The 23,834-nt window shown below is 49.6% G+C and overlaps 1 long non-coding RNA gene across 1 annotated transcript; it reads right to left on the minus strand.

The window, feature by feature from the left end:
* Positions 1 to 12,329: 12,329 nt before the first annotated feature.
* Positions 12,330 to 23,584, minus strand: LOC123739460 (uncharacterized). The gene is made up of 3 exons (XR_006767714.1): positions 23,542 to 23,584; positions 13,975 to 14,058; positions 12,330 to 12,348 (listed from the first exon to the last, which is right to left on the minus strand). It is a non-coding gene; the product is annotated as an uncharacterized lncRNA (long non-coding RNA).
* Between the last annotated feature and the right edge of the window lie 250 nt (positions 23,585 to 23,834).

Consider the following 23,834-nt stretch of genomic DNA (forward strand, 5'->3'; position numbering starts at 1 on the left):
GCACCATATCACCAGGTAACATTCTGAGGATGTTGTCTATCACTAGCAGCACCATATCACCAGGGTAACATTCTGGGTGTGTTGTCAACAGCACCACATCACCAGGTAACATTCTGGGTGTGTTGTCTATCAGCACCATATCACCAGGTAACATTCCTGAGTATGTTGTCTAACAGCACCATATCACCACAGGTAACATTCTGGGTGTGTTGTCTATCACTAGCAGCACCATATCACCAGGTAACATTCTGGGTAAAGTGTTGTCTAGCAGCACCATATCACCAGGTAACATTCTGGGTGTGTTGTTCTATCACTAGCAGCACCATATCACCAGGTAACATTCTGGGGATGTTGTCTATATCACCAGATGGGTGTGTTGTCAGCACCATATCTACCAGGTAACATTCTGGGTGTGTTGTCTATCAGCACCATATCACCAGGTAACATTCTGAGTATGTTGTCTAACAGCAACCATATCACCAGGTAACATTCTGGGTGTGTTGTCTATCACTAGCAGCACCATATCACCAGGTAACATTCTGGGTGTGTTGTCCATCACTAGCAGCACCATATCACCAGGTAACATTCTGGGTGTGTTGTCTAGCAGCACCATATCACCAGGTAACATTCTGGGTGTGTTGTCTATCACTAGCAGCACCATATCACCAGGTAACATTCTGAGGATGTTGTCTGATCACTAGCAGCTACCATATCACCAGGTAACATTCTGGGTGTGTTGTCTAACAGCACCACATCACCAGGTAACATTCTGGGTGTGTTGTCTACACTAGCAGCACCATATCACCAGGTAACATTCTGAGGATGTTGTCTATCACTAGCAGCACCATATCACCAGGTATTATATTCTGGGTGTGTTGTCTATCACCTAGCAGCACCATATCACCAGGTAACATTCTGGGTGTGTTGTCTAGCAGCACCATATCACCAGGTAACATTCTGAGGTGTTGTCTATCACTAGCAGCACCATATCACCAGGTAACATTCTGAGGATGTTGTCTATCAGCACCATATCACCAGGTAACATTCTGAGTGTGTGTTGTCTATCACTAGCAGCACCATATCACCAGGTAACATTCTGAGTGTGTTGTCTAGCAGCACCATATCACCAGGTAACATTCTGGGTGTGTTGTCTACCACTAGCAAGCACCATATCACCAGGTAACATTCTGGGTGTGTGTTGTCTATCACTAGCAGCACCATATCACCAGGTAACATTCTGGGTGTGTTGTCTATCACTAGCAGCACCATATCACCAGGTAACATTCTGGGGTGTTGTCTAACAGCACCATATCACCAGGTAACATTCTGAGGATGTTGTCTATCACTAGCAGCACCATATCACCAGGTAACATTCTGGGTGTGTGTTGTCTATCACTAGCAGCACCATATCACCAGGTAACATTCTGGGTGTGTTGTTCTATCACTATCAGCACCATATCACCAGGTAACATTCTGGGTGTGTTGTCTATCACTAGCAGCACCATATCACCAGGTAACATTCTGGGTGTGTTGTCTAACAGCACCACATCACCAGGTAACATTCTGGGTGTGTTGTCTATCAGCACCATATCACCAGGTAACATTCTGGGTGTGTTGTCTATAAGCACCATATCAACAGGTAACATTCTGGGTGAGTTGTCTATCACTAGCAGCACCATATCACCAGGTAACATTCTGGGTGTGTTGTCTAACAGCACCACATCACCAGGTAACATTCTGGGTGTGTTGTCTATCACTAGCAGCACCATATCACCAGGTAACATTCTGAGGATGTTGTCTATCACTAGCAGCACCATATCACCAGGTAACATTCTGGGTGTGTTGTCTATCAGCACCATATCACCAGGTAACATTCTGGGTGTGTTGTCTATCAGCACCATATCACCAGGTAACATTCTGGGTGTGTTGTCTATCAGCACCATATCACCAGGTAACATTCTGGGTGTGTTTGTCTATCACTAGCAGCACCCATATCACCAGGTAACATTCTGGGTGTGTTGTCTATCACTAGCAGCACCATATCACCAGGTAACATTCTGGGTGTGTTGTCTAACAGCACCATATCACCAGGTAACATTCTGGGTGTGTTGTCCTAACAGCACCATATCACCAGGTAACATTCTGGGTGTGTTGTCCATCACTAGCAGCACCATATCACCAGGTAACATTCTGAGGATGTTGTCTATCACTAGCAGCACCATATCACCAGGTAACATTCTGGGTGTGTTGTCTAACAGCACCACATCACCAGGTAACATTCTGGGTGTGTTGTCTATCACTAGCAGCACCATATCACCAGGTAACATTCTGGGTGTGTTATCTAGCAGCACCATATCACCAGGTAACATTCTGGGTGTGTTGTCTATCACTAGCAGCACCATATCACCAGGTAACATTCTGGGTGTGTTGTCTATCACTAGCAGCACCATATCACCAGGTAACATTCTGGGTGTGTTGTCTAACAGCACCATATCACCAGGTAACATTCTGGGTGTGTTGTCTATCAGCACCATACCACCAGGTAACATTCTGGGTGTGTTGTCTATCAGCACCATACCACCAGGTAACATTCTGGGTGTGTTGTCTAGCAGCACCATATCACCAGGTAACATTCTGGGTGTGTTGTCTATCACTAGCAGCACCATATCACCAGGTAACATTCTGGGTGTGTTGTCTAACAGCACCATATCACCAGGTAACATTCTGGGTGTGTTGTCCATCACTAGCAGCACCATATCACCAGGTAACATTCTGGGTGTGTTGTCTAGCAGCACCATATCACCAGGTAACATTCTGGGTGTGTTGTCTATCACTAGCAGCACCATATCACCAGGTAACATTCTGGGTGTGTTGTCTATCACTAGCAGCACCATATCACCAGGTAACATTCTGGGTGTGTTGTCTATCAGCACCATACCACCAGGTAACATTCTGGGTGTGTTGTCTATCAGCACCATACCACCAAGGAACATTCTGGGTGTGTTGTCTATCAGCACCATACCACCAGGTAACATTCTGGGTGTGTTGTCCATCACTAGCAGCACCATATCACCAGGTAACATTCTGGGTGTGTTGTCTATCACTAGCAGCACCATATCACCAGGTAACATTCTGGGTGTGTTGTCTAGCAGCACCATATCACCAGGTAACATTCTGGGTGTGTTGTCTAGCAGCACCATATCACCAGGTAACATTCTGGGTGTGTTGTCTATCACTAGCAGCACCATATCACCAGGTAACATTCTGGGTGTGTTGTCTAGCAGCACCATATCACCAGGTAACATTCTGGGTGTGTTGTCTAGCAGCACCATATCACCAGGTAACATTCTGGGTGTGTTGTCTAGCAGCACCATATCACCAGGTAACATTCTGGGTGTGTTGTCTATCTAGCAGCACCATATCACCAGGTAACATTCTGGGTGTGTTGTCTATCACTAGCAGCACCATATCACCAGGTAACATTCTGGGTGTGTTGTCCATCACTAGCAGCACCATATCACCAGGTAACATTCTGGGTGTGTTGTCTAGCAGCACCATATCACCAGGTAACATTCTGGGTGTGTTGTCTATCACTAGCAGCACCATATCACCAGGTAACATTCTGGGTGTGTTGTCTATCACTAGCAGCACCATATCACCAGGTAACATTCTGGGTGTGTTGTCTATCACTAGCAGCACCATATCACCAGGTAACATTCTGGGTGTGTTGTCTAGCAGCACCATATCACCAGGTAACATTCTGGGTGTGTTGTCTATCACTATCAGCACCATATCACCAGGTAACATTCTGGGTGTGTTGTCTATCAGCACCATATCACCAGGTAACATTCTGGGTGTGTTGTCTATCACTAGCAGCACCATATCACCAGGTAACATTCTGGGTGTGTTGTCTATCACTAGCAGCACCATATCACCAGGTAACATTCTGGGTGTGTTGTCTATCACTAGCAGCACCATATCACCAGGTAACATTCTGGGTGTGTTGTCCATCACTAGCAGCACCATATCACCAGGTAACATTCTGGGTGTGTTGTCTAGCAGCACCATATCACCAGGTAACATTCTGAGTATGTTGTCTATCAGCACCATATCACCAGGTAACATTCTGGGTGTGTTGTCTATCACTAGCAGCACCATATCACCAGGTAACATTCTGGGTGTGTTGTCCATCACTAGCAGCACCATATCACCAGGTAACACTCTGGGTGTGTTGTCTATCACTAGCAGCACCATATCACCAGGTAACATTCTGGGTGTGTTGTCTAGCAGCACCATATCACCAGGTAACATTCTGGGTGTGTTGTCCATCACTAGCAGCACCATATCACCAGGTAACATTCTGAGGATGTTGTCTATCACTAGCAGCACCATATCACCAGGTAACATTCTGAGGATGTTGTCTATCACTAGCAGATATAACATTCTGGATGTTGTCTATCACTAGCAGCATCCCAGGTAACATTCTGGGTGTGTTGTCTATCACTAGCAGCACCATATCACCAGGTAACATTCTGGGTGTGTTGTCTAGCAGCACCACATGATATCACAGCTGTCAGGACAGTAAAGTATAATATTTATATTACCCTACATACATTAAATCTTCCATATCGTACCTGTTGTCTGGGTGGGGGCAGCCTCAGCTTTGGCCCCACTGAAGGAGAAGGCAGGAGGTGCAGCACCTCCGAACAGAGAGGTGGAGAAGACACTGGGAGCTCCTCCGGAGCTCAGAGACCCTAACGCTGAGCTGCTCCGCTTCTGGTCCAAGTTAAAGCTGATGCCAGCGGGATCGGAGAGGGAGCGACGGCTGAGCTTTCCACGGGTCCTTGTCCTTACTGAAGGAGAACAGCGGGCGCCGTGGCTGTCGAGCCAGCGGTACCAGAGGAGGAGGGTGGCGGCGGTGGTGGTGCTGCCCGCTTCTCCTCTGATCCCCCCGCATCGCTACGGCTCTCTGAGCTCCCGTCCGACACCGCCACAGCAGCTCCCGTCACAGCTCCACTCCCTCCACTCCCTCCGTATTTCTTATCGATGCTGGCCAGGTGCTTTTCATAGTCTCTGAAGATGGGGTTCAGGTCACAGAGAGGGTTTCCGTTGACGTGCTTGGTGATCCAGTCCCTGGACGGAGCAGTTGAGAGCTGTGAGCTGCCTGCTGTATTCCCGGGTGTTACCGCTGTTAGAGGGAGAGAGGGGAGCTGGAGATGAGAGACTGACTGGAAACCACGGGGACGAACCATTAGACCGCTGCCCCGCGATGACAGCACTGGAGGAGGGACCGCTGAATGTTAATGAACCTAGGAGAGGAGGAGGAGGATGGGGATAGGAGGGATAGAGGAGAGGAGGGGGGGAGAGAGGAGAGGAGAGGAAGAGAGGAGGGGATAGAGGAGAGGAGGATAGAGGAGAGGAGGATAGAGGAGAGGAGGATAGAGGAGGAGGGGGGATAGAGGAGAGGAGGAGGGGGATAGAGGAGAGGAGGGGGATAGAGGAGAGGAGGGGGATAGAGGAGAGGAGGGGGGATAGAGGAGAGGAGGAGGGGGAGAGAGGAGAGGAGAAGAGGAGGGGGAGAGAGGAGAGGAGAAGAGGAGGGGGGAGAGAGGAGAGGAGAAGAGGGGGAGAGAGGAGGGGAGAGAGGAGAGGAGGATAGAGGAGAGGAGGATAGAGGAGGAGGGGGATAGAGGAGAGGAGGGGGATGGAGAGGAGGGGGGATAGAGGAGAGGAGGGGGGATAGAGGAGAGGAGGGGGATAGAGGAGAGGAGGGGGGATAGAGGAGAGGAGGGGGATAGAGGAGAGGAGGGGGATAGAGGAAGGGGGTGAGGAGAGGAGGGGGGATAGAGGAGAGGAGGGGGATAGAGGAGAGGAGGGGGATAGAGGAGAGGAGGGGGATAGAGGAGAGGGGGGATAGAGGAGAGGGGGACAGAGGAGAGGAGGGACAGAGGAGAGGAGGGGAAGATAGAGGAGAGGAGGGGGATAGAGGAGGTGGGACAGAGGAGAGGAAGAGGGGGGATAGAGGAGAGGAGGAGAGGGATGGAGGAGAGGAGGAGGGGGATAGAGGAGAGGGGATAGAGGAGAGGGGATAGAGGAGAGGAGGAGGGGTGATAGAGGAGAGGGGATAGAGGAGAGGAGGAGAGGGGATAGAGGAGAGGGGATAGAGGGAGAGGGGATAGAGGAGAGGGGATAGAGGAGAGGGGATAGAGGAGAGGAGGAGGTGATAGAGGAGAGGGGATAGAGGAGAGGAGGAGGGGTGATAGAGGAGAGGGGATAGAGGGAGAGGAGGAGAGGGGATAGAGGAGAGGAGGAGAGGGGATAGAGGAGAGGAGGAGAGGGGATAGAGGAGAGGAGGAGAGGGGATAGAGGGGAGAGGAGGAGGGGGGATAGAGGAGAGGAGGAGAGGAGAGGGGATAGAGGAGAGGAGGAGGGGGATAGAGGAGAGGAGGAGAGGGGATAGAGGAGAGGGGATAGAGGAGAGGAGGAGGGGGATAGAGGAGAGGAGGAGAGGGGATAGAGGAGAGGAGGAGAGGGGATAAGGGGGAGAGGAGGAGGTGAAGAGAGAACCAGAACGTAAACGTTACAGCAGAGAGAGAAGCAGTGATACCTCAGAGCCTTAAGGCTTCAGCATGAGTCACACGGCACCGTTTGTCCATTTTGAGACGCTGTAGCCTGTAAACACTTCCTCAAAAAACAGTCCAGATTTCATCTAAGATAACTCAAGACATACAATATATTTCTACATCTGACTAGGATGTTTGGTGCAGAATTTCTCAAGTGAAAACATTTGCATGAAAACTAGCCTGTCACTGAGTGACAAACAGATCTGTGAAGAATCATGCCGCAGGACCAAAACATCACAAAATGGCGTCATCCATATATGGACAAACTGTTTCAGATGGGAAGCACGGAGGCCCTCAGTATGCCCTGTGTTTCAGATGGGAAGCCCTCAGTATGCCCTGTGTTTCAGATGGGAAGCCCTCAGTATGCCCTGTGTTTCAGATGGGAAGCCCTCAGTATGCCCTGTGTTTCAGATGGGAAGCCCTCAGTATGCCCTGTGTTTCAGATGGGAAGCCCTCAGTATGCCCTGTGTTTCAGATGGGAAGCCCTCAGTATGCCCTGTGTTTCAGATGGGAAGCCCTCAGTATGCCCTGTGTTTCAGATGGGAAGCCCTCAGTATGCCCTGTGTTTCAGATGGGAAGCCCTCAGTATGCCCTGTGTTTCAGATGGGAAGCCCTCAGTATGCCCTGTGTTTCAGATGGGAAGCCCTCAGTATGCCCCTGTGTTTCAGATGGGAAGCCCTCAGTATGCCCTGTGTTTCAGATGGGAAGCCCTCAGTATGCCCTGTGTTTCAGATGGGAAGCCCTCAGTATGCCCTGTGTTTCAGATGGGAAGCCTTCAGTATGCCCTGTGTTTCAGATGGGAAGCCCTCAGTATGCCCTGTGTTTCAGATGGGAAGCCCTCAGTATGCCCTGTGTTTCAGATGGGAAGCCCTCAGTATGCCCTGTGTTTCAGATGGGAAGCCCTCAGTATGCCCTGTGTTTCAGATGGGAAGCCCTCAGTATGCCCTGTGTTTCAGATGGGGAGGCCCTCAGTATGCCCCTGTGTTTCAGATGGGAGGCCCTCAGTATGCCCTGTGTTTCAGATGGGAAGCCCTCAGTATGCCCTGTGTTTCAGATGGGAAGCCCTCAGTATGCCCTGTGTTTCAGATGGGAAGCCCTCAGTATGCCCTGTGTTTCAGATGGGAAGCCCTCAGTATGCCCTGTGTTTCAGATGGGAAGCCCTCAGTATGCCCTGTGTTTCAGATGGGAAGCCCTCAGTATGCCCTGTGTTTCAGATGGGAAGCCCTCAGTATGCCCTGTGTTTCAGATGGGAGGCCCTCAGTATGCCCTGTGTTTCAGATGGGAAGCCCTCAGTATGCCCTGTGTTTCCAGATGGGAGGCCCTCAGTATGCCCTGTGTTTCAGATGGGAAGCCCTCAGTATGCCCTGTGTTTCAGATGGGAAGCCCTCAGTATGCCCTGTGTTTCAGATGGGAAGCCCTCAGTATGCCCTGTGTTTCAGATGGGAGGCCCTCAGTATGCCCTGTGTTTCAGATGGGAAGCCCTCAGTATGCCCTGTGTTTCAGATGGGAAGCCCTCAGTATGCCCTGTGTTTCAGATGGGAAGCCCTCAGTATGCCCTGTGTTTCAGATGGGGAGGCCCTCAGTATGCCCTGTGTTTCAGATGGGAAGCCCTCAGTATGCCCTGTGTTTCAGATGGGAAGCCCTCAGTATGCCCTGTGTTTCAGATGGGAAGCCCTCAGTATGCCCTGTGTTTCAGATGGGAAGCCCTCAGTATGCCCTGGTGTTTCAGATGGGAAGCCCTCAGTATGCCCTGGTGTTTCAGATGGGAAGCCCTCAGTATGCCCTGTGTTTCAGATGGGAAGCCCTCAGTATGCCCTGTGTTTCAGATGGGAAGCCCTCAGTATGCCCTGTGTTTCAGATGGGAAGCCCTCAGTATGCCCTGTGTTTCAGATGGGAAGCCCTCAGTATGCCCTGGTGTTTGACGGTAGAGAAGGAGAGCTATGTGGCAGTGACAGCAGAGCGAGAGACGGACGACGAGAGACGGACGGCGAGAGACGGAGAGCGAGAGACGGAGGCGAGAGACGGAGGGCGAGAGACGGAGGGCGGAGACGGAGAGCGAGAGACGGAGGGCGAGAGACGGAGGGCGAGAGACCCGACAGCGAGAGACGGAGGGCGAGAGACGGAGGCGAGAGACGGAGGGCGAGAGACGGAGGGCGAGAGACGGAGGGCGAGAGACGGAGCGGCGAGAGACGGACGGCGAGAGACGGAGGCGAGAGACGGAGGTCGAGAGACGGAGGCGAGAGACGGACGGCGAGAGACGGACGGCGAGAGACGGAGGCGAGAGACGGACGGCGAGAGCGGAGGGCGAGAGACGAGGGCGAGAGACGGAGAGCGAGAGACGGAAGGCGAGAGACGGACGGCGAGAGACGGAGGCGAGAGACGGACCAGGCAGAGACGGAGGCGAGAGACGGACGGCGAGAGACGGAGGGCGAGAGACGGACGGCGAGAGACGGACGGCGAGAGACGGAGGGCGAGAGACGGACGGAGAGACGGAGAGCGAGAGACGGACAGCGAGAGACGGAGAGCGAGAGACGGAGAGCGAGAGACGGACGGCGAGAGACGGAGAGCGAGAGACGGAGGCGAGAGACGGACGGCGAGAGACGGACGGAGAGAGACGGAGGCGAGAGACGGACAGCGAGAGACGGAGAGCGAGAGACGGACGGAGAGAGACGGAGAGCGAGAGACGGACGGCGAGAGACGGACGACGAGAGACGGACGCGAGAGACGGACGGCGAGAGACGGACGGAGAACGAACAAGTCCTAGACTAACTGACTACTGGAGCATCTCTGTTCTGTCATTCTGCCCTCAGGCACCACACTGGGAGAGGAGCGCCACACACAGCGAACCCCACTGATTCAGCTCCATTATCCTGTAATACCAGATCCACAGAGGGAACCCCACTGATTCAGCTCCATTATCCTGTAATACCAGATCCACACAGGGAACCCCACTGATTCAGCTCCATTATCCTGTAATAGCAGATCCACAGAGGGAACCCCACTGATTCAGCTCCATTATCCTGTAATAGCAGATCCACAGAGGGAACCCCACTGATTCAGCTCCATTATCCTGTAATAGCAGATCCACAGAGGGAACCCCACTGATTCAGCTCCATTATCCTGTAATAGCAGATCCACAGAGGGAACCCCACTGATTCACCTCCATTATCCTGTAATACCAGATCCACAGAGGGAACCCCACTGATTCAGCTCCATTATCCTGTAATAGCAGATCCAGAGGGAACCCCACTGATTCAGCTCCATTATCCTCATACCAGATCCACAGAGGGAACCCCACTGATTCAGCTCCATTATCCTGTAATACCAGATCCACAGAGGAACCCCACTGATTCAGCTCCATTATCCTATAATACCAGATCCACAGAGGGAACCCCACTGATTCAGCTCCATTATCCTGTAATACCAGATCCACAGACGGAACCCCACTGATTCAGCTCCATTATCCTGTAATACCAGATCCACAGAGGGAACCCCACTGATTCAGCTCCATTATCCTGTAATACCAGATCCACAGAGGGAACCCCACTGATTCAGCTCCATTATCCTGTAATACCAGATCCACAGAGGGAACCCCACTGATTCAGCTCCATTATCCTGTAATACCAGATCCACAGAGGGAACCCCACTGATTCAGCTCCATTATCCTGTAATACCAGATCCACAGAGGGAACCCCACTGATTCAGCTCCATTATCCTGTAATACCAGATCCACAGAGGAACCCCACTGATTCAGCTCCATTATCCTGTAATACCAGATCCACAGAGGGAACCCCACTGATTCAGCTCCATTATCCTGTAATACCAGATCCACAGAGGGAACCCCACTGATTCAGCTCCATTATCCTCATACCAGATCCACAGAGGGAACCCCACTGATTCACCTCCATTATCCTGTAATACCAGATCCACAGAGGGAACCCCACTGATTCAGCTCCATTATCCTGTAATACCAGATCCACAGAGGGAACCCCACTGATTCAGCTCCATTATCCTGTAATACCAGATCCACAGAGGGAACCCCACTGATTCAGCTCCATTATCCTGTAATACCAGATCCACAGAGGGAACCCCACTGATTCAGCTCCATTATCCTGTAATACCAGATCCACAGAGGGAACCCCACTGATTCAGCTCCATTATCCTGTAATACCAGATCCACAGAGGGAACCCCACTGATTCAGCTCCATTATCCTGTAATACCAGATCCACAGAGGGAACCCCACTGATTCAGCTCCATTATCCTGTAATACCAGATCCACAGAGGGAACCCCACTGATTCAGCTCCATTATCCTGTAATACCAGATCCACAGAGGGAACCCCACTGATTCAGCTCCATTATCCTGTAATACCAGATCCACAGAGGGAACCCCACTGATTCAGCTCCATTATCCTGTAATACCAGATCCACAGAGGGGAACCCCACTGATTCAGCTCCATTATCCTGTAATACCAGATCCACAGAGGGAACCCCACTGATTCAGCTCCATTATCCTGTAATACCAGATCCACAGAGGGAACCCCACTGATTCACCTCCATTATCCTGTAATACCAGATCCACAGAGGGGAACCCCACTGATTCAGCTCCATTATCCTGTAATACCAGATCCACAGAGGGAACCCCACTGATTCAGCTCCATTATCCTGTAATACCAGATCCACAGAGGGAACCCCACTGATTCATCTCCATTATCCTGTAATACCAGATCCACAGAGGGAACCCCACTGATTCAGCTCCATTATCCTCATACCAGATCCACAGAGGGAACCCCACTGATTCAGCTCCATTATTCTGTAATACCAGATCCACAGAGGGAACCCCACTGATTCAGCTCCATTATCCTGTAATACCAGATCCACAGAGGGGAACCCCACTGATTCAGCTCCATTATCCTGTAATACCAGATCCACAGAGGGAACCCCACTGATTCAGCTCCATTATCCTGTAATACCAGATCCACAGAGGGGAACCCCACTGATTCAGCTCCATTATCCTGTAATACCAGATCCACAGAGGGAACCCCCACTGATTCAGCTCCATTATCCTGTAATACCAGATCCACAGAGGGAACCCCACTGATTCAGCTCCATTATCCTGTAATACCAGATCCACAGAGGGAACCCCACTGATTCAGCTCCATTATCCTGTAATACCAGATCCACAGAGGGAACCCCACTGATTCAGCTCCATTATCCTGTAATACCAGATCCACAGAGGGAACCCCACTGATTCAGCTCCATTATCCTGTAATACCAGATCCACAGAGGGGAACCCCACTGATTCAGCTCCATTATCCTGTAATACCAGATCCACAGAGGGAACCCCACTGATTCAGCTCCATTATCCTGTAATACCAGATCCACAGAGGGAACCCCCACTGATTCAGCTCCATTATCCTCATACCAGATCCCGCTGAACAATGGAGGATTTTCAAAAGTTATACTAACGGACTTGCACATTAACAATCAATCAGTCTCTTACCTGGTGTGGCGGTGGTCTTGGTGGCAGTAGGCGAGGTGAACCCGTGAAGGCTGGAGTGACGGGTTTGACGCTGTTCCCATTGGACAGTCCAGACAGGGGGTTTGAACCCCTACCCCGTTATCGAACCCGGAGAAGGTCGCGACCCCCAGCAGCTGGCCCGGGTCCAGACGTAGGGGCCAGGGAGAAACCTTTAAACACTTTGAGACGCTCCTCCACTCTGCCCCTGTAGGCAGAAAAGACAGGAAGTAAACAAATGATTCACTAGGAAACTGGATGCTTCCATCGCCCTCCATTAGGCTAAAACATCACCGGAGGGGGGCGCTTTAAAAAGGACTTCTGGCATCCAAGGAAGGAAGGAAGGAAGGAAGGAAGGAAGGAAGGACTGCTTGTCTTGGGTTAAAGTAAAGCTGGGAGGAAGGACAGTGAATGGAAGGAAGGAAGGAAGGAAGGAAGGAAGGAAGGAAGGGGAAGGAAGGAAGGAAGGGAGCTGGAAGGAAGGAAGGAGGAAGGAAGGAAGGGAGGAAGGGACTGCTTGACTTGGGTTAAAGTAAAGCTGGGAGGAAGGGACTGCTGAATTGGGTTAAAGTAAAGCTGGGAGGAAGGGACTGCTGAATTGGGTTAAAGTAAAGCTGGGAGGAAGGGACTGCTGAATTGGGTTAAAGTAAAGCTGGGAGGAAGGGACTGCTGAATTGGGTTAAAGTAAAGCTGGGAGGAAGGGACTGCTGAATTGGGTTAAAGTAAAGCTGGGAGGAAGGGACTGCTGAATTGGGTTAAAGTAAAGCTGGGAGGAAGGGACTGCTGAATTGGGTTAAAGTAAAGCTGGGAGGAAGGGACTGCTGAATTGGGTTAAAGTAAAGCTGGGAGGAAGGGACTGCTGAATTGGGTTAAAGTAAAGCTGGGAGGAAGGGACTGCTGAATTGGGTTAAAGTAAAGCTGGGAGGAAGGGACTGCTGAATTGGGTTAAAGTAAAGCTGGGAGGAAGGGACTGCTGAATTGGGTTAAAGTAAAGCTGGGAGGAAGGGACTGCTGAATTGGGTTAAAGTAAAGCTGGGAGGAAGGGACTGCTGAATTGGGTTAAAGTAAAGCTGGGAGGAAGGGACTGCTGAATTGGGTTAAAGTAAAGCTGGGAGGAAGGGACTGCTGAATTGGGTTAAAGTAAAGCTGGGAGGAAGGGACTGCTGAATTGGGTTAAAGTAAAGCTGGGAGGAAGGGACTGCTGAATTGGGTTAAAGTAAAGCTGGGAGGAAGGGACTGCTGAATTGGGTTAAAGTAAAGCTGGGAGGAAGGGACTGCTGAATTGGGTTAAAGTAAAGCTGGGAGGAAGGGACTGCTGAATTGGGTTAAAGTAAAGCTGGGAGGAAGGGACTGCTGAATTGGGTTAAAGTAAAGCTGGGAGGAAGGGACTGCTGAATTGGGTTAAAGTAAAGCTGGGAGGAAGGGACTGCTGAATTGGGTTAAAGTAAAGCTGGGAGGAAGGGACTGCTGAATTGGGTTAAAGTAAAGCTGGGAGGAAGGGACTGCTGAATTGGGTTAAAGTAAAGCTGGGAGGAAGGGACTGCTGAATTGGGTTAAAGTAAAGCTGGGAGGAAGGGACTGCTGAATTGGGTTAAAGTAAAGCTGGGAGGAAGGGACTGCTGAATTGGGTTAAAGTAAAGCTGGGTTGTGTTCAGTAGCCACTAAAACTGAAGAAAACATGAAAACAGGGATGCAGTTACCACCTGAACTTATGCAATAAGAAACGCTTGTTCTTTCTCCTAATGAACATGACCCAGGTTTCCCCCCCTCTGACTGACAGACAGACAGCATGCAGTGAGCTAGTTCCTGTTGGTTAGTCAGTCAGGAAGCCTACCTCTGAACCAGCAGCACGACGCTTGGCCTTCTTGATGGGCCTGCTCTTCATCACATCGTCACTAGCGATGGAAAACATCCCTGCCTGATGAACACCATCAGAAAACGATTAGAAATAGGATCAAATATGTACAGTCCATCCTCACTGTGTAATATAGTCCGTCCTCACTGTGTAATATAGTCCGTCCTCACTGTGTAATATAGTCCGTCCTCACTGTGTAATACAGTCCGTCCTCACTGTGTAATATAGTCCGTCCTCACTGTGTAATATAGTCCGTCCTCACTGTGTAATATAGTCCGTCCTCACTGTGTAATATAGTCCGTCCTCACTGTGTAATATAGTCCGTCCTCACTGTGTAATATAGTCCGTCCTCACTGTGTAATATAGTCCGTCCTCACTGTGTAATATAGTCCGTCCTCACTGTGTAATATAGTCCGTCCTCACTGTGTAATATAGTCCGTCCTCACTGTGTAATATAGTCCGTCCTCACTGTGTAATATAGTCCGTCCTCACTGTGTAATATAGTCCGTCCTCACTGTGTAATACAGTCCGTCCTCACTGTGTAATACAGTCCGTCCTCACTGTGTAATACAGTCCGCCCTCACTGTGTAATACAGTCCGCCCTCACTGTGTAATACAGTCCGCCCTCACTGTGTAATACAGTCCGCCCTCACTGTGTAATACAGTCCGCCCTCACTGTGTCATACAGTCCGCCCTCCCCTCACTGTGTCGTACAGTCCGCCCTCACTGTGTAATACAGTCCGCCCTCACTGTGTCATACAGTCCGCCCTCACTGTGTCATACAGTCCGCCCCTCACTGTGTCATACAGTCCGCCCTCACTGTGTCATACAGTCCGCCCTCACTGTGTCCTACAGTCCGCCCTCACTGTGTCATACAGTCCGTCCTCACTGTGTCATACAGTCCGTCCTCACTGTGTCATACAGTCCGTCCTCACTGTGTCATACAGTCCGTCCTCACTGTGTCCTTACAGTCCGTCCTCACTGTGTCATACAGTCCGTCCTCACTGTGTCATACAGTCCGTCCTCACTGTGTCATACAGTCCGTCCTCACTGTGTCATACAGTCCGTCCTCACTGTGTCATACAGTCCGTCCTCACTGTGTCATACAGTCCGTCCTCACTGTGTCGTACAGTCCGTCCTCACTGTGTCATACAGTCCGTCCTCACTGTGTCATACAGTCCGTCCTCACTGTGTCATACAGTCCGTCCTCACTGTGTCATACAGTCCGTCCTCACTGTGTCATACAGTCCGTCCTCACTGTGTCATGCAGTCCGTCCTCACTGTGTCATACAGTCCGTCCTCACTGTGTCATACAGTCCGTCCTCACTGTGTCATACAGTCCGTCCTCACTGTGTCATACAGTCCGTCCTCACTGTGTCATACAGTCCGTCCTCACTGTGTCATACAGTCCGTCCTCACTGTGTCCTTACAGTCCGTCCTCACTGTGTCTTACAGTCCGTCCTCACTGTGTCATACAGTCCGTCCTCACTGTGTCATATAGTCCGTCCTCACTGTGTCATATAGTCCGTCCTCACTGTGTCATATAGTCCGTCCTCACTGTGTCATATAGTCCGTCCTCACTGTGTCATATAGTCCGTCCTCACTGTGTCATATAGTCCGTCCTCACTGTGTCATATAGTCCGTCCTCACTGTGTCATATAGTCCGTCCTCACTGTGTCATATAGTCCGTCCTCACTGTGTCATATAGTCCGTCCTCACTGTGTCATATAGTCCGTCCTCACTGTGTCATATAGTCCGTCCTCACTGTGTCATATAGTCCGTCCTCACTGTGTCATATAGTCCGTCCTCACTGTGTCATATAGTCCGTCCTCACTGTGTAATATAGTCCGTCCTCACTGTGTAATATAGTCCGTCCTCACTGTGTAATATAGTCCGTCCTCACTGTGTAATATAGTCCGTCCTCACTGTGTAATATAGTCCGTCCTCACTGTGTAATATAGTCCGTCCTCACTGTGTAATATAGTCCGTCCTCACTGTGTAATATAGTCCGTCCTCACTGTGTAATATAGTCCGTCCTCACTGTGTAATATAGTCCGTCCTCACTGTGTAATATAGTCCGTCCTCACTGTGTAATATAGTCCGTCCTCACTGTGTAATATAGTCCGTCCTCACTGTGTAATATAGTCCGTCCTCACTGTGTAATATAGTCCGCCCTCACTGTGTAATATAGTCCGCCCTCACTGTGTAATATAGTCCGCCCTCACTGTGTAATATAGTCCGCCCTCACTGTGTAATATAGTCCGTCCTCACTGTGTAATATAGTCCGTCCTCACTGTGTAATATAGTCCGTCCTCACTGTGTAATATAGGCTAGTTGAGAACAAGTCCTTTATTTAACCAGGTAGGCTAGTTGAGAACAAGTCCTTTATTTAACCAGGTTAGGCTAGTTGAGAACAAGTTCTCATTTACAACTGCGACCTGGCCAAGATAAAGCAAAGCAGTGTGACACTGAAAACAACAACACAGAGTTACACATGGAGTAAACAAGCGTACAGTCAATAATACAGTAGAGAAAAAAAGAAAGTCTATATACAGTGTGTGTAAATGGAGTGAGGAGGTAAGGCAATAAATGAGCCGTAGTAGCAAAGTAATTACAATTTAGCAGATTAACACTGGACTGATAGATGAGCAGATGATGATGTGTAAGTAGTGATACTGGTGTGCAAAAGAGCAGAAAGTAAATAAAAACAATATGGGGATGAGGTAGGTAGATTGGGTGGGCTGTTTACAGATGGACTATGTACAGCTGCAGCGATCGGTTAGCTGCTCTGACAGCTGATGTTTAAAGTTAGTGAGGGAAATATAAGTCTCCAGCTTCAGCGATTTTTGCAATTCGTTCCAGTCACTGGCAGCAGAGAACTGGAAGGAAAGGCGGCCAAAGGAGGTGTTGGCTTTGGGGATGACCAGTGAGATATACATGCTGGAGCGCGTGCTACGGGTGGGTGTTGCTATGGTGACCAGTGAGCTGAGATAAGGCGGAGCTTTACCTAGCATAGACTTATAGATGACCTGGAGCCAGTGGGTTTGGTGGCGAGTATGTAGCTAGGGCCAGCCAACGAGAGCATACAGGTCGCAATGGTGGGTAGTATATGGGGCTTTGGTGACAAAACGGATGGCACTGTGATAGACTGCATCCAGTTTGCTGACTAGGGCATTGGAAGCTATTTTGTAGATGACATCGCCGAAGTCGAGGATCGGTAGGATGGTCAGTTTTACGAGGGTAAGTTTGGCGGCATGAGTGAAGGAGGCTTTGTTGCGAAATAGGAAGCCAATTCTAGATTTGATTTTGGATTGGAGATGTTTAATAGGAGTCTGGAAGGAGTGTTTACAGTCTAACCAGACACCTAGGTATTTGTAGTTGTCCACATATTCTAGGTCAGAACCGTCCAGAGTAGTGATGCTAGTCGGGCGGGGCGGGTGCGGGCAGCGACGGTTGAAAAGCATGCATTTGGTTTTACTAGCATTTAAGAGCAGTTGGAGGCCATGGAAGGAGTGTTGTATGGCATTGAAGCTCATCTGGAGGGTTAACACAGTGTCAAAGAGGGGCCAGAAGTATACAGAATGGTGTCGTCTGCGTGAGGTGGATCGGGAATCACCCGCGCAAGAGCGACATCGTTGATATATACAGAGTAAAGTCGGCCCGAGAATTTAACCCTGTGGTACCCCCATAGAGACTGCCAGAGGTCCAGACAGTAGGCCCTCCGATTTGACACACTGAACTCTATCTGAGAAGTAGTTGGTGAACCAGGCGAGGCAGTCATTTGAGAAACCAAGGCTGTTGAGTCTGCTGATAAGAATGCGGTGATCGAGTCGAAAGCCTTGGCCAGGTCGATGAAAACGGCTGCACAGTAATGTCTTTTATCGATGACGGGTTATGATATCGTTTGACCTTGAGCGTGGCTGAGGTGTTACCCAGACCAGCTCGGAAACCGGATTGCACAGCGGAGAAGGTACGGTGGGATTCGAAATGGTCAGTGATCTGTTTATTAACTTGGCTTTCGAAGACTTTAGAAAGGCAGGGCAGGATGGATATAGGTCTATAGCAGTTTGGGTCTAGAGTGACCCCCCCCCTTTGAAGACGGGGGTTCTACAACATTGAATCAACATGGTGTTTTGACAAGCTTCTTTGTAACCTCAGTGACTCGGGGCTAACCGATAAACTAAACTATTTTATTTCCTTACCAACCTCCTGATCTGTTTCGGAGAGCTTGCCTTCTGCCGAGGCAGCGTAGCTCCAATACTGGAGCTGGTCCCGTGGTTGATTCAGAGAGGTAGAACCTCAAACATTACTGTGAAGCCGTTGTCTTTAACCTTCTCATTTTATAACCTAGCGGGGGAGACGACACTCAACATGGCCGCCATGTCCTCCCATTATACCACCAGCCGTTCTAGTCATTCTATTTCTATAGCAGCACATGCAGTCAGGAGCAGAGGAGAGAAAATGTGTGTTTAAAAAAATACACAAAACTCATAAAACGTAACTCATAGGTAGACCGCTGTCATCCAAAACTCTACACCAATCACTGAAGGCCTATCCAACCCCCTCCACACCAATCACTGAAGGCCTATCCAACCACCTATCCAACCCCTCCATACCAATCACTGAAGACCTATCCAACCCCTCCATACCAATCACTGAAGACCTATCCAACCCCCTCCACACCAATCACTGAAGGCCTATCCAACCCCCTCCATACCAATCACTGAAGACCTATCCAACCCCCTCCATACCAATCACTGAAGGCCTATCCAACCCCCTCCACACCAATCACTGAAGGTCTATCCAACCCCTATCCACCCCCTCCATACCAATCACTGAAGACCTATCCAACCCCTCCACACCAATCACTGAAGACCTATCCAACCCCTATCCAACCCCCTCCACACCAATAACTGGCCTATCCAACCCCTCCACACCAATAACTGGCCTATCCAACCCCTCCATACCAATCACTGAAGGTCTATCCAACCCCCTCCACACCAATCACTGAAGGCCTATCCAACCCCTCCATACCAATCACTGAAGGCCTATCCAACCCCCTCCACACCAATCACTGAAGACCTATCCAACCCCTCCACACCAATCACTGAAGGCCTATCCAACCCCTATCCAACCCCTCTATACCAATCACTGAAGGTCTATCCAACCCCCTCCATACCAATCACTGAAGGCCTATCCAACCCCTCCACACCAATCACTGAAGGCCTATCCAACCCCCTCCACACCAATCACTGAAGGCCTATCCAACCCCTCCACACCAATCACTGAAGTCCTATCCAACCTCCTCCACACCAATCCCTGCAGACCTTTCAACCCCTCCACACCAATCACTGAAGGCCTATCAACCCCCTCCACACCAATCACTGAAGGTCTATCCAACCCCTCCACACCAATCACTGAAGGCCTATCCAACCCCCTCCACACCAATCACTGAAGTCCTATCCAACCTCCTCCACACCAATCCCTGCAGACCTTTCCAACCCCCTCCACACCAATCACTGAAGGCCTATCCAACCCCTCCCACACCAATCACTGAAGGCCTATCCAACCCCTCCACACCAATCACTGAAGGCCCTATCCAACCCCCTCTACCAATCACTGAAGGCCTATCCAACGCTATCACCCCCCTCCATACCAATCACTGAAGGCCTATCCAACCCCTCCATACCAATCACTGAAGGCCTATCCACCCCCCTCCACGCAAATCACTGAAGGTCTATCCAACCCCCTCCACACCAATCACTGAAGACCTATCCAACCCCTCCACACCAATCACTGAAGACCTATCCAACCCCCTCCACACCAATCACTGAAGGTCTATCCAACCCCCTCCACACCAATCACTGAAGGTCTATCCAACCCCTCCATACCAATCACTGAAGGCCTATCCAACCCCCTCCACACCAATCACTGAAGGCCTATCCAACCCCCTCCACACCAATCACTGAAGACCTATCCAACCCCCTCCACACCAATCACTGAAGGCCTATCCAACCCCTAACCAACCCCCTCCACACCAATCACTGAAGACCTATCCAACCCCCTCCATACCAATCACTGAAGGCCTATCCAACCCCCTCTATACCAATCACTGAAGGCCTATCCAACCCCTATCCAACCCCCTCCATACCAATCACTGAAGGCCCATCCAACCCCTCCATACCAATCACTGAAGGCCTATCCAACCCCCTCCACGCAAATCACTGAAGGTCTATCCAACCCCTCCACACCAATCACTGAAGACCTATCCAACCCCTCCACACCAATCACTGAAGACCTATCCAACCCCTCCACACCAATCACTGAAGGTCTATCCAACCCCCTCCACACCAATCACTGAAGGTCTATCCAACCCCTATCCAACCCCCCCTCCATACCAATCACTGAAGGCCTATCCAACCCCTCCACACCAATCACTGAAGGCCTATCCAACCCCTCCACACCAATCACTGAAGACCTATCCAACCCCCTCCACACCAATCACTGAAGGCCTATCCAACCCCTAACCAACCCCCTCCACACCAATCACTGAAGACCTATCCAACCCCTCCATACCAATCACTGAAGGCCTATCCAACCCCCTCCACACCAATCACTGAAGGCCTATCCAACCCCCTCCATAGCAATCACTGAAGGCCTATCCAACCCCCTCCACACCAATCACTGAAGGCCTATCCAACCCCCTCCCACACCAATCACTGAAGGCCTATCCAACCCCCTCCACACCAATCACTGAAGGCCTATCCAAGATAACCCCTCCACACCAATCACTGAAGGCCTATCCAACCCCCTCCACACCAATCACTGAAGACCTATCCAACCCCTATCCAACCCCCTCCATACCAATCACTGAAGGCCTATCCAACCCCCTCCACACCAATCACTGAAGGCCTATCCAACCCCCCTCCACACCAATCACTGAAGACCTATCCAACCCCTCCATACCAATCACTGAAGGCCTATCCAACCCCCTCCACACCAATCACTGAAGGCCTATCCAACCCCCTCCACACCAATCACTGAAGGTCTATCCAACCCCCTCCACACCAATCACTGAAGACCTATCCAACCCCCCTCCATACCAATCACTGAAGGCCTATCCAACCCCTCCACACCAATCACTGAAGACCTATCCAACCCCCTCCACACCAATCACTGAAGGTCTATCCAACCCCTCCACACCAATCACTGAAGACCTATCCAACCCCCCTCCACACCAATCACTGAAGGTCTATCCAACCCCCTCCACACCAATCACTGAAGACCTATCCAACCCCCTCCACACCAATCACTGGCCTATCCAACCCCCTCTACACCAATCACTGAAGGCCTATCCAACCCCTCCACACCAATCACTGAAGGTCTATCCAACCCCCTCCACACCAATCACTGAAGGCCTATCCAACCCCTCCACACCAATCACTGAAGGCCTATCCAACCCCCTCCACACCAATCACTGAAGGCCTATGTAACCCCCCTCCACACCAATCACTGAAGGCCTATCCAACCCCCTCCACACCAATCACTGAAGACCTATCCAACCCCCTCCACACCAATCACTGAAGACCTATCCAACCCCCCTCCACACCAATCACTGAAGGTCTATCCAACCCCCCTCCACACCAATCACTGAAGGCCTATCCAACCCCTCCACACCAATCACTGAAGGCCTATCCAACCCCCTCCACACCAATCACTGAAGACCTATCCAACCCCTATCCAACCCCCTCCACACCAATCACTGAAGGTCTATCCAACCCCTCCACACCAATCACTGAAGGCCTATCCAACCCCTCCACACCAATCACTGAAGGCCTATCCAACCCCCCTCCACACCAATCACTGAAGGTCTATCCAACCCCCTCCACACCAATCACTGAAGACCTATCCAACCCCCTCCACACCAATCACTGAAGACCTATCCAACCCCCTCCATACTAAATCAGATAACTGTTTTTACACCACATGCAGTTGTCTATTTATTATAATTTACGTGGGGATGCTGAAACTTGAAAACAGCCAACAACAGAAAGGGAGACTAATAATTTTGTACTAGTTACTTGGCAGGATGTGTTAAAAGCCTGAACCCCCGGGACATGTTCCTGCAGGCTGTGTATTATTATACAGTCAATATAGTTTATCAGAAAAAAGAAATCTACAAAAATCTCTGAAACTGGAAACACTCATCTCCCTCACTAGCTTTAAGCACCAGCTGTCAGAGCAGCTCACAGATCACTGCACCTGTACATAGCCCATCTATAATTTAGCCCAAACTACTACCTCTTCCCCTACTGTATTTATTTAGTTTATTTTGCTCCTTTGCACCCCATTAACTCTATTTCTACTTTGCACTTTCTTCTACTACAAATCTACCATTCCAGTGTTTTACTTGCTATATTGTATTTACTTTGCCACCACGGACTTTTTTGCCTTTTACCTCCCTTATCGCACCTCATTTGCTCACATTGTATATAGACTTATTTTTCTACTGTATTATTGACTGTATGTTTGTTTTATTCCATGTGTAACTCTGTGTTGTTGTATGTTGTCGAACTGCTTTGCTTTATCTTGGCCAGGTCGCAATTGTAAATGAGAACTTGTTCTCAACTAGCCTACCTGGTTAAATAAAGGACTTGTTCTCAACTAGCCTACCTGGTTAAATAAAGGACTTGTTCTCCAACTAGCCTACCTGGTTAAATAAAGGACTTGTTCTCAACTAGCCTACCTGGTTTAAATAAAGGACTTGTTCTCAACTAGCCTACCCTGGTTAAATAAAGGACTTGTTCTCAACTAGCCTACCTGGTTAAATAAAGGACTTGTTCTCAACTTAGCCTACCTGGTTAAATAAAGGGGACTTGTTCTCCAACGAGCCTACCTGGTTAAATAAAGGACTTGTTCTCCAACTAACCTGCCTGGTTAAATAAAGGACTTGTTCTCAACTAGCCTACCTGGTTTAAATAAAGGACTTGTTCTCAACTAGCCTACCTGGTTAAATAAAGGACTTGTTCTCAACTAGCCTACCTGGTTTAAATAAAGGACTTGTTCTCAACTAGCCTACCTGGTTAAATAAAGGACTTGTTCTCAACTAACCTACCTGGTTTAAATAAAGGACTTGTTCTCAACTAGCCTACCCTGGTTTAAATAAAGGACTTGTTCTCAACTAGCCTACCTGGTTAAATAAAGGACTTGTTCTCAACTAGCCTACCTGGTTTAAATAAAGGGACTTGTTCTCAACTAGCCTACCTGGTTAAATAAAGGACTTGTTCTCAACTAGCCTACCTGGTTAAATAAAGGACTTGTTCTCAACTAGCCTACCTGGTTAAATAAAGGACTTGTTCTCAACTAGCCTACCTGGTTAAATAAAGGACTTGTTCTCAACTAGCCTACCTGGTTAAATAAAGGACTTGTTCTCAACTAGCCTACCTGGTTTAAATAAAGGACTTGTTCTCAACTAGCCTACCTGGTTTAAATAAAGGTGAAATAAATAAATCAGTGAGGCTGTAGAAACACAGTGAAACAACCCACCTCCTCTCCATCATCCTCCTGGTCCCAGTTCCGGTCAGTCAGTTTCTTTATCAGCAATCCTCTTCGCCATGACAACGCTGCTCTCTGGAAGACAACACAAGAGATAGTCGAGACACACACACACACACACACATTAATCCAACTGTGATTATTAACATATACACTTTTAAAAAAATGTAGAGTTATTTAATAAGTGAGTTCTAGTGGTACATGATACAAGTTTACTATAAAACAAATACAATAAAACACTAGAGAATGTCAATAACAATATTTCAACATCAGGGACCTGGACG

This window comes from Salmo salar, unplaced genomic scaffold, assembly GCF_905237065.1.
Source record: "Salmo salar unplaced genomic scaffold, Ssal_v3.1, whole genome shotgun sequence".
Lineage (NCBI taxonomy): Eukaryota > Metazoa > Chordata > Actinopteri > Salmoniformes > Salmonidae > Salmo > Salmo salar.